The following is a 9,844-nucleotide window of genomic DNA, read 5'->3' on the forward strand; positions in this document are numbered from 1 at the left end:
CTAAGAACGAATAAAACCAAAACTAAAAGACGAGTATCACTTACTTGTACGATCAACTGTGGAGCCAAAGCACTCGAAGAATCAAAAGGAAGAAGGAGAAGTTAGAAGCAGGAGAAGAATCTCAATGAAAGGGATAGAGAGCGATAGTTCGAAGAAGAAGAAGAAAGAGAATTAATAAAAATTCCTTCTCCCTGTTCCCCTCTTATAGGCGGCTGGAGAATCCAAAAATTTAGATGTCCCGAAATTCAAGGGGAAGTTATTGCATGAAAGGACATGTAGGGACCACCCAATCGGTACGTGCAAAAATGGCGGCGTAACGGAAGTTTTCTTCCAGATCTACCAAACGGTAGAATATGAAAGAAAAGGGGCAAACTGTGAATACCAATATTCTATGGAGCACGTGTTACGATCTTAGTGGCCGCATACATATCTAACTGTGTAGCTTTCGCTAAATAGAGAAGCCTAAGTTTCAAGGGATGCCTCCGCAGATCTACTTTATCTTATCCCAAGAAAGAAAGCCTAAACGGTCAAGATAAGAAGGGTAAAAGCCTAGTCTACACAGAGGCAGCTGGCGAGGGGACAGAGGTAGATGACGCATCCAATCAGCATTAAATGCTCAAATCTCTTATCTACACGCATGAATCAAGGAACGTGAAAAGAGAAAGCGTGGCAGAACCCGATTGGCGGAAGCTGGCGGTGAACGAAGGTACAACCTGTACTAAGATTGGGTAGTTCCCGAAGGAACGTGGGCTAGCTGAGGTGGCGAAATACAACTGGAGAAGATACGCGGTGGACGAAGGTACCATTGGTACGAAAGGTATATCAGCAGACGATGGACCCAGAGACAGTAAAGATATACCTGGAGCAAGAGGGGCTATAAATACCAAGCCTCACCAACAAACTAGGGGCATTCAATATCTAGGAGAGAAGATCTAGTCTTAAGCTGATACCTCTTTAATGTTTAGAACTTAAGTATTTACTTCCACTTGAGTTCTCTCTATTACTTTGGGAAGCATTTAAGATCTTTGTAACCACCTCAAACATAATACAAAACAATCACTCATTACCTCGTGGACGTAGACAAATGTCGAACCACGTAATCCCTTGAGTCTCATGATAACTTAGAAGCTTTTACATTATATTTGTGTTCTTCGTTATTATTGCGATCTTAGATATCATTTTTACTTAGCATTATCAGTTCAACATAGGTATCAGTACTGCTTAGTATCAGATCTTCAGAGCTGTATACATTACGTAGACTACGGGAAAACAACTAGTCACAAATGTTACTTCCTTGGGTGTAAATAAGGAAGCAAGGATGTGATTGGCTGATTTTGTTCAGTTGGGTTTAATGGGTGCTGATTGCGTTGATGCTGAGGTCGATCTGTGGTATTGTGGGTCTGAGCAATTTCTTTTCAGCAACAGCCATTGCAATTGGGTCTGTGTGGTGTTGAATTAATGAATCAGTGGGAGGTTCTTGGCATGCTTGAATTGGGTCCAAGTAGGGTCATTGGTTGATTGTCTGCGATGGATTTTTACCCAATCCTAAGCTTGAATTGGCAGTGCCACTTATGAAGATTTCAGTTGAGAAAGAAGATGGTTCAAGCCGGAAAACCAGCTGGATAGTTGATGCTACTGTCGTCAATTGGAATTGAACAATGAAAGGGTTCATCTGTGGTGCGGGATTAGGTTTCATGGTGTTTGAATCTGGTTGTTGATGTTATACTGGATAGAGTAGCTAACCTAGGCAGTGGTGATTTGTATGAGTTGTTAATACTGGTGGAGGATAATCAGTGAGAAGGTGAAGAGAGGAAAGTGTGCTGATTTAAGTTCGAGCTTGGTTTAGTGTGGTCTGAATTTATGCTGATGGTGGAGGAAGGTGCTTAAAAGGTCGGAATTTAATGAGTGGTGCTGGTGCTGAGTTGAATGGTTTGTCAGTTGAGCTATGCAGCTGGTAGGTGGTACTCAGGCGGTCACATCATATGGAGGAGTTTGAATTGGAAAGCAGTTTGTGTTTTGGATTGGGCCTTTGGAAATACTTGCATAGTCCAGGTGCAAGACTTTGCAACATCTCCTATAAATATCCAGAGAGACATAGAATACAGGGAGGCCGTACTCAGGGAAGAAAACTAGGGTTTGATGTTTTACTTTTCTACTTGCTATGATTTGCTAAACTACTGTTAGGGTGAAACGATGAACTTGTAGGCTAGATTATTATTTTTTGAACAAGAGTTTCTTTTAATCAAAATCTTAATTTTATGTTTGAGTATCTCATATTGGTTGATTATTTTATAGATCTTTTCATGTTTTATGCCAAGTATACTACATAGTTAAGCTATAGACAATCCCATTGAGGCCAGATTGATTATATATTAATGAATATTCTTCAACTTTGTATGCCATGTATACATAGTGTTTAGAGATTCTACTTTTAGGTCGAGATCAAACAATCCTTAGTCAATTATCAAGAATTCTTAGCGACATATATTCCCTGTTTAATAGCCAGGTGTTGCAACTTTACATGAGTAAAATAGAGACTCTTGCGGAAAAACATAAGTAAAAGCTAGCCTATGACGGATTCCTGGATCCTGAACCTTTTCTCATCTTTCCTGCCACTTTAGTAATTTAGTACTTATTCAATTTACTATCTTGTTTCCTTGTTTAAATTTCAGAAACTTTCCTCTTGAATTGATTTTGATTAGAAAATTAGTTGTATTAGTTAGAAGTAATTTACACTCCTCATGGGAACGACCACATTTTTTGTTGTCTACAATTTGAACACCGTGCACTTGCGGATAAACAAAGTCGGTCTACCGACTTATCAAAAACTAAATCTGGTTTCTGGTCGAATAAACTTCCAATAGGAAAGACCAGAATGTGCACCCAGGTTATAGAGGGGTGCACAAATTTAGACTCGTTGATTTTTATACCTTAAAAGTTACACATGTTAGTTTTTTATTTTTATTTTTTTTGACCGGTAAAGAGAAGATTTTATTGATCAAAAAGGCGAGGGTACAGAAGGTTTATACCACTCAAATGAGAAAACAAAAAAGGAGAATAAAAAGAATAGTGCAGACAAAACTATCCAAAGAGAAACAAAACTCAAACTCACTTACCACTAACTCTTTGATTTAAGGTGGGTGAAAATAAGCTATAGACCAATGCTCTATTATATTTGAGTAAGACGGATTTTCAAACTCCTTAAACACCAATTAGACATCTCATACTAAGGTTTACTAATGAATTCAATGCATTATTCACCTTGCCAGTGAAAGCTATTGAGTTTCTCTCCTTCCATGATCTCCACAGAATCCTTGCTGGAATCATGCTCTACACTTGTGATTGTAACTTGTTTATATGAGGAAAGGACCAAGCAAAAAGCAAAGAAACAAAATTTAGTGTCATAGTGAAAAACCGTTTTAACTTCTCTATGAAATTAACAAAATCTTCTTTGCAAAATCACAATGAATAAAGATATGATCATTATTTTCAGGTTCACTACAGAAAAGACAAGTTTTTGTAACATCCAATCCTCTTCTTCTTAACAAAACTCTTGCGGAAAAACTTGTGCAAGCGAGGTAGGGCTCAAATTTAGGCATGACTTTGTCAGAGATGTTATTGCGGATATTTTTTATAAGGCTGGGGTTGTGTTAGATCATTTCTCGGTAAACCTCGCATGCGTTGCTATCTCAAGCATGTTTGTCAATGTTAGTGATCAAAACTATAATTCTTGATTTCTAGTCTATTATAGCTAAGTCTCGGACTAGGATCGAAAGTGTAGTTGAGCTCAAGGACTTCATGGCGATTCATCATACAAGAAGAAGAACTACTCAAGGAACCGGTGGAACTTCTCGACAAAAAGGTATGTGAAGACTTGAACTTATCTATCACTCAAAAGTCTATCTACTCTATCTCCTACTCTTTGAGACAAAAAGTCGTATGCTATATATATATAGACTTGGATTATACACATTTGGTATTTCGAGTCGCCTCTCTATATCTCGAAATATGTGTTGGTAAGCTTTTCACTTCGATCAAGTTTATCTTTACCTAGTGACGAAAGTCATGATATGTTTCAATCACTTTGAAAATTGCTTTGAAGAGAAATGGTGTAACAACTGTATAACGTCCTCTAAGAATATTTCCATGATTGAAATGAGAGTTTAGATTACATAACCAATGGTGGACATAAACATTGTTGTGGAAACACATTTATGTATAACTCTTATTCCTTGAACCAAAGTTTGCGAACTTTGCTGATCAAAAGAAACCGGAAGAATGGCGTAAGCCAAGTCCGCGAACTCAGTCCGCGAACTGCCAAACTTCTCATCCCGAGAAATTCTGCTGGAGTTGACAAACTAGACTAGTCCGCGAACTGGCTTAAGGTCTCTTGCCGAGATTTTCTGCTGGAGTTTGTAAACTCTGCCCGGTTGCTTAAGTCCGCGAACCTAGTCTACGAACTTAAGAAGGTTATATATCTGAAGATGATTTCTGAACTTAAACTTATAAAGACTAAGGAATGCAGTTTGCAAACCGTGGCTATAAAAGTTCATGAACCGATTCGAGTGAATCAAATCATCTTTGCTTCAATTGTGTCTTGTGTAGTGCATAAGATTTCCTTGCAATTGAACAACTCTCTAACTAGTTCATTTGAGTCATTTGAACTAGTTATGGTGAAGAAGAACATGGTTGATATGAGATGCTCATATGGCTAACCTTTTGGTTAACTATTATTGAACCAACAAGTGCATACATTTGGGTACGGTTAACAAACCTAGAAGCATGCATTGTCAAGTGTGTGTAACAAGCTAAGTTTTCGATCTAACGGTTGAGAAATATTAGCTTGAATCTAAATCAGGTTTTCACCTAACGGTGAATATTGAATGCTTTGTTATTGCAAACCCTGATTTGAAAGACTATATAAAGGAGACATCTAGTATTGTGCAAAACTACTCCCCACACATTACATGTGATACTAGTTTGCGTGCTAGAGTCGATTCTCCTTTAACCTCTGGTTTTCTTTTCTCAAACCGGGTTAAACTAATTAAAGACTTCATTGGGATTGTGAAGACAGACTGATACTACTTTTATCCTAGTTGTGTGATCTGATCTTGCATCTTCTATCGTACGAGTACAATCAGATTGATTGTCTTGACATTGATATCTCCGATAGGCAAGATATAAAAAGTAATCACAAACACTTCGTCTCATCGTTTGTGATTCCACAACATCTTGTTTCGCTACCATATGATTAAGATTGTTGTGAGGTGATTGATTAATCTAGGTTGTTCTTCGGGAATATAAGACCGGATTATCAATTGGTTCCTGTTCACCTTGATTATTATCAGAACACGGAACAAAAACTTTAGGGTTTATCTGTGGGAGACAGATTGATCCTTTGATAGACTTGTCTGTGTGAGACATATTTGTTTATTGTCAAAGCCTGCAATTTTGGATCGTAGAAACTCTTAGTTGTGGGTGAGATCGGCTAAGGGAATCAAGTGCGCAGTATCCTGCTGGGATCAGAGGTGTAGGAGCATAACTGTACCTTGGATCAGTGGGAGATTGATTGGGGTTCAATTACAGTCCAGTCCGAAGTGAGCTTGGAGTAGGCTAGTAGCGGCTTAATACAGTGTGTGTTCAATCTGGACTAGGTCCTAGGGTTTTTCTGCATTTGCGGTTTCCTCGTTAACAAAAATTCTGGTGTTTGTGTTATTTCAATTTCCGCATTATATTGTTTTATCTTTATAATTGAAATAATACAGGTTGTGCGTTTGAATCAATCAATTGGAAATCCGACCTTTGGTTGTTGATTGATATTGATTGATCCTTGGATATTGGTCTTTGGTACCATCCAAGTTATTCCTTGTATTTGATTAGAACTCGCAGTTCTTGCTTGAGTAAATCAAATCAAGAGAGAGATATAAACTCGTTAATATACTTTTAATTGATTGAGTCTTGTTGATTCTCTTAAAAGTATATTCGAGTTAGTCCATACAGATTGCTAAGCGAAATATTGGGTGGTGTTGTTAGACCCCCGTTTTTTCAGTTGGTATCAGAGAAGGAAAACACGTTCAAGACCTTACAAGTCTGTGTTTGTAGTGATCTGAATCTATGGACATGGGTGTTATCGCTATTAACGTACCACCAGTCTTCGATGGCTCTAATTACTTATGGTGGAAAATTTCTATGCGAGATTTTCTTCAAGCACGTGATTTTCAATCATGGGTATATGTTGTTAATGGCTATGAGGCTCCTTGTAGGATCAGAATCTCGCAACAACGACACGCTTGCGAAATTACTAGCAATACATCGCAAAATGATTTCTGAAATGACATAACAAATGACATCAACTTAAACATGAGAAAAGTATGATGATCGTGCGAAATTTAGGATGTTTGTTAAATTAACATTTGTAAGCTTGCGAAAATACCGCAAGCCAGATCCGAAAATAGGGGAAATATGAGCTGTCATCCACTATGTAAACACCTATATAAAGAAAAGAGCAGGAGAGAAAAAGGGGGACACACATTTTAGGATGAGAGAGGGAGACACAATTAGAGAGAGAGAGAACAGAATTTGTATTATTATTATCTCCTTCTTCTTCCTTCTTCAACCAAGAGCTCCAAATACTCATTTATGGAGTTTCAATTGTAATTCATATGTAATTACAAACAATCATAGTGAAACCTAACCCCGTGGATGTAGATCAGATTGATCGAACCACGTAAATCTTGCGTCTCTCTTTATAATTTTAGCACTTTTATCTTTATTTTCATATCAAATAAGTTTAGATCTAGAAATCATAGTCATGATAGTACAAGGGGTATGTTGTAGGATTTCCTGCAACTACATTTTGGCGCTAGAAGGAGGGGACGAGTAAAGGATTTATCCTTTCTGTAACTTGTTGGATCAAGAAATTTTCATGAAGATTAGCTACTGTTCATATTTTTCTAGATCTACAAAGTTTAGGTTCAAAAATGGAAATTTTATGGAAGAAATCACACTTTCAGGGAGTAAACATCATCAACAATTCAAAGACATGAAAAGAGGGAGAGAAAAAATTAGTTGTTGTGGTGAAATTTAAGGAAGGACGAAGAAAAGATAAGAGGCAGATGCTGCAATTTCTATCACAAACAGAAATTCGCACAGATGGTTCAAGGCCTAGCGAACAACAAATAGGTCACGGGTTCGAATTCGCAGAGACACATATTTTTCATTTTCTTCTCATTTGCATGGGAGAATAAAAGAATAAGGAAAAAAGTTATGCGTTAATTTCGCAGAGAGGTTCTTGAAAAATTGGTCCAGAGAACAGTATGTGCGTTCTTGGTCGCAAGTTCGAATTCGCCTGCGAACATAGTTTTCTTCTTTTTTACAGAGAGCGAAGAAATGAATAATTTCACAATATTGTTTTTAATTATTTAGCAAACAAGAGGCAGCACAATTGGTCATCTGCGAAGTTAATGAGTTCATGGTCGTGTGATCAAGTCCCAACACCTGCGTATTTTTTCGCACAAATATTTCTTTGATTATTTCGCACAGAAGAGAGTTGATGATAATTTCGCTGAGATATTTCGCAAAGAAGAAGCTTGCACAGTTGGTCAGGAGGCATGAATGCAAGCAGCAGGTCGCGGGATCAATTCTTGCTTCTAGCATGTTTATTTTTGTTACGCGAAATTTATACAGAAGTGCCTCTCACACAGTTGGAATTTGATTACTTCGCAAGAACTTTGATTACTTCGAAAGAGAGGCTTAGCACAGTTGGTATGGTGCGATAAAATCCAAGAAGCGGGTCAAGGGTTCAAGTCTCACTTATCACACTTCTTTTTGCTGCGCGAAATTCATACATTTCAAGGCATTTATTCACTTCTTTGACAACAACAGCGACTCACATGAAAGATAAGTATCACTTCCTTGAACATTTTACTTTATACTAAGAACGAATAAAAAGATTTTTGATTTGATTTACAAAAAGCGATCCAATCGCACGATTACAAAGATTTCAAGATCTCAAAGATTATAAAGATTACTAAGATTTCAAGATTACAAAAACTTCAAAAATTACAAAGATTGCGAGATTTCAAAATTATAGAAAACTGAGAAAATTTAATTTATATGTTTCTCTAGAATATTTCTTTTGCAGAGAATAAAAAGATTTTTGACTTGATTTACAAAATGCGAAACAATCGCATAATTACAAAGATTTCACAATTACAAAGATTTCAGAATTATAATGTATTAGAATTTCTCTTGAATATTTACCTTGCTTCAAATGATATGATATTATGATAATGAAAGAATGGATGAAAGAAATGACAGAAATGAAAGAATGAATGAAAGGGTAAAGAAACGCGAAAATTTCGCAAGAGACAATCTAAGATCCATAAAAATCTAAGATTAGAATGGGGCGAATCTTTATGGCGTACACCCTAGTTCGCAATAAAATTTCCCAAGAATCAAATGTAAGACCTAAAGTACGTCATAGAAGGGGGTACCTGTTGCATGACTCAGCGAAAAGGTTACACCGCCCCTGGAACCTGAGTCATGGAGATTTGGGGTCAACAAAGCCCATCCAGGAGAGGTACCTTGAATTTTCAACCTAAGCTTTTGCTTTAGGTTGGACGACTAGGGGTCTCTTCTAAGGAGTGTGGAATCTGATCAAGGCGCCGAGGTACACGGTTGAGTCAAGAGTGTCAGGGGCGTCTGGAGCGTACCTTGCCATTATTGACAAGTCTTGGCTTATACTGCACTCGGCCCGAAGAAAACCCCACTTAGGGTGCAGTCTCGTAACCATAAGCCTTGTAGGTAAAATGGATGTAGGATCAGAATCTCGCAACGACAATATTTCAGCGAAATTATCAACAACACAATACAAGAGCGTCGTAGAACAATTTCAGGAAGAATATAATAAATGACATCAGCTAAGATCACGAGAAAGATGTGATAGTCCTGTGAAAATTAGAGAGCTTGCGAAATTAATATTTGTAAGGTTGCGAGAATGTCGCAGATCATACCCAAAAATAAAGGACAGATTAGCTGTCATCCACTATGTATTTCCCTATAAATAGTCGTTCAAGTTATAAAGAAAGGGGAGATATCTTTTTTGAGTAAGAAACAAGTAAATAGGAGAGAGAAAGTCTAGAACAGAGATCATTCTTGATTTCTTTATCTTTTCTTGTAAGAATATTCAAAGATTGATCAATAAAATTAAGAGTGTAAACCTAAAAATGAGTTGATTAATAATGAAATCATATGAGGGGTGTAGTGTAGGATTTCCTGCAACTACATAATGGCGCTAGAAACAGGGAACTTGAAGATCGAAAGTTGAAGATTGTTGTTGAGAGTATTCAAATCAAGAAAGTGATTAAATAAATCAGTGAACCAGTTAAAAGAAAGATGAATAGAATTAATGAAGATAACAAAAGATTGGAGTGAAATATGATAACAAAAACGATGGTTAATGAATTCCATGAAAACATCAAAGGAATAATACATAAACGAAATTTTGAAGGAAGGAAAGTTATGGCGGTAGAAAAGACATCACCCTTGAAAGATTGGGAAAAGCAAAAAATTACATTCATGACGGCATAAATACCAAAAGAAAATTTGAACCACGCATCTCCATTGGTTATCACAGTGCCTATTACGCAAAAAGAGAAGGAGACAACGACAAAATCCACATGAGAATGGATATTGAACAAAACTTTAATCGATACAGAAAGTTCAGTGGATATAATATTTTATCACGCATTCCGGGGAATGGGATTTAAAGATGAAGAAATGTCCAGTTCAACATATGTTGTTCACGGCTTTGGAAAATCCACAACAAAACCTAAAGGAGAGA

The sequence above is a fragment of the Papaver somniferum genome, unplaced genomic scaffold, assembly GCF_003573695.1.
Source record: "Papaver somniferum cultivar HN1 unplaced genomic scaffold, ASM357369v1 unplaced-scaffold_125, whole genome shotgun sequence".
Taxonomy (NCBI): Eukaryota; Viridiplantae; Streptophyta; class Magnoliopsida; order Ranunculales; family Papaveraceae; genus Papaver; species Papaver somniferum.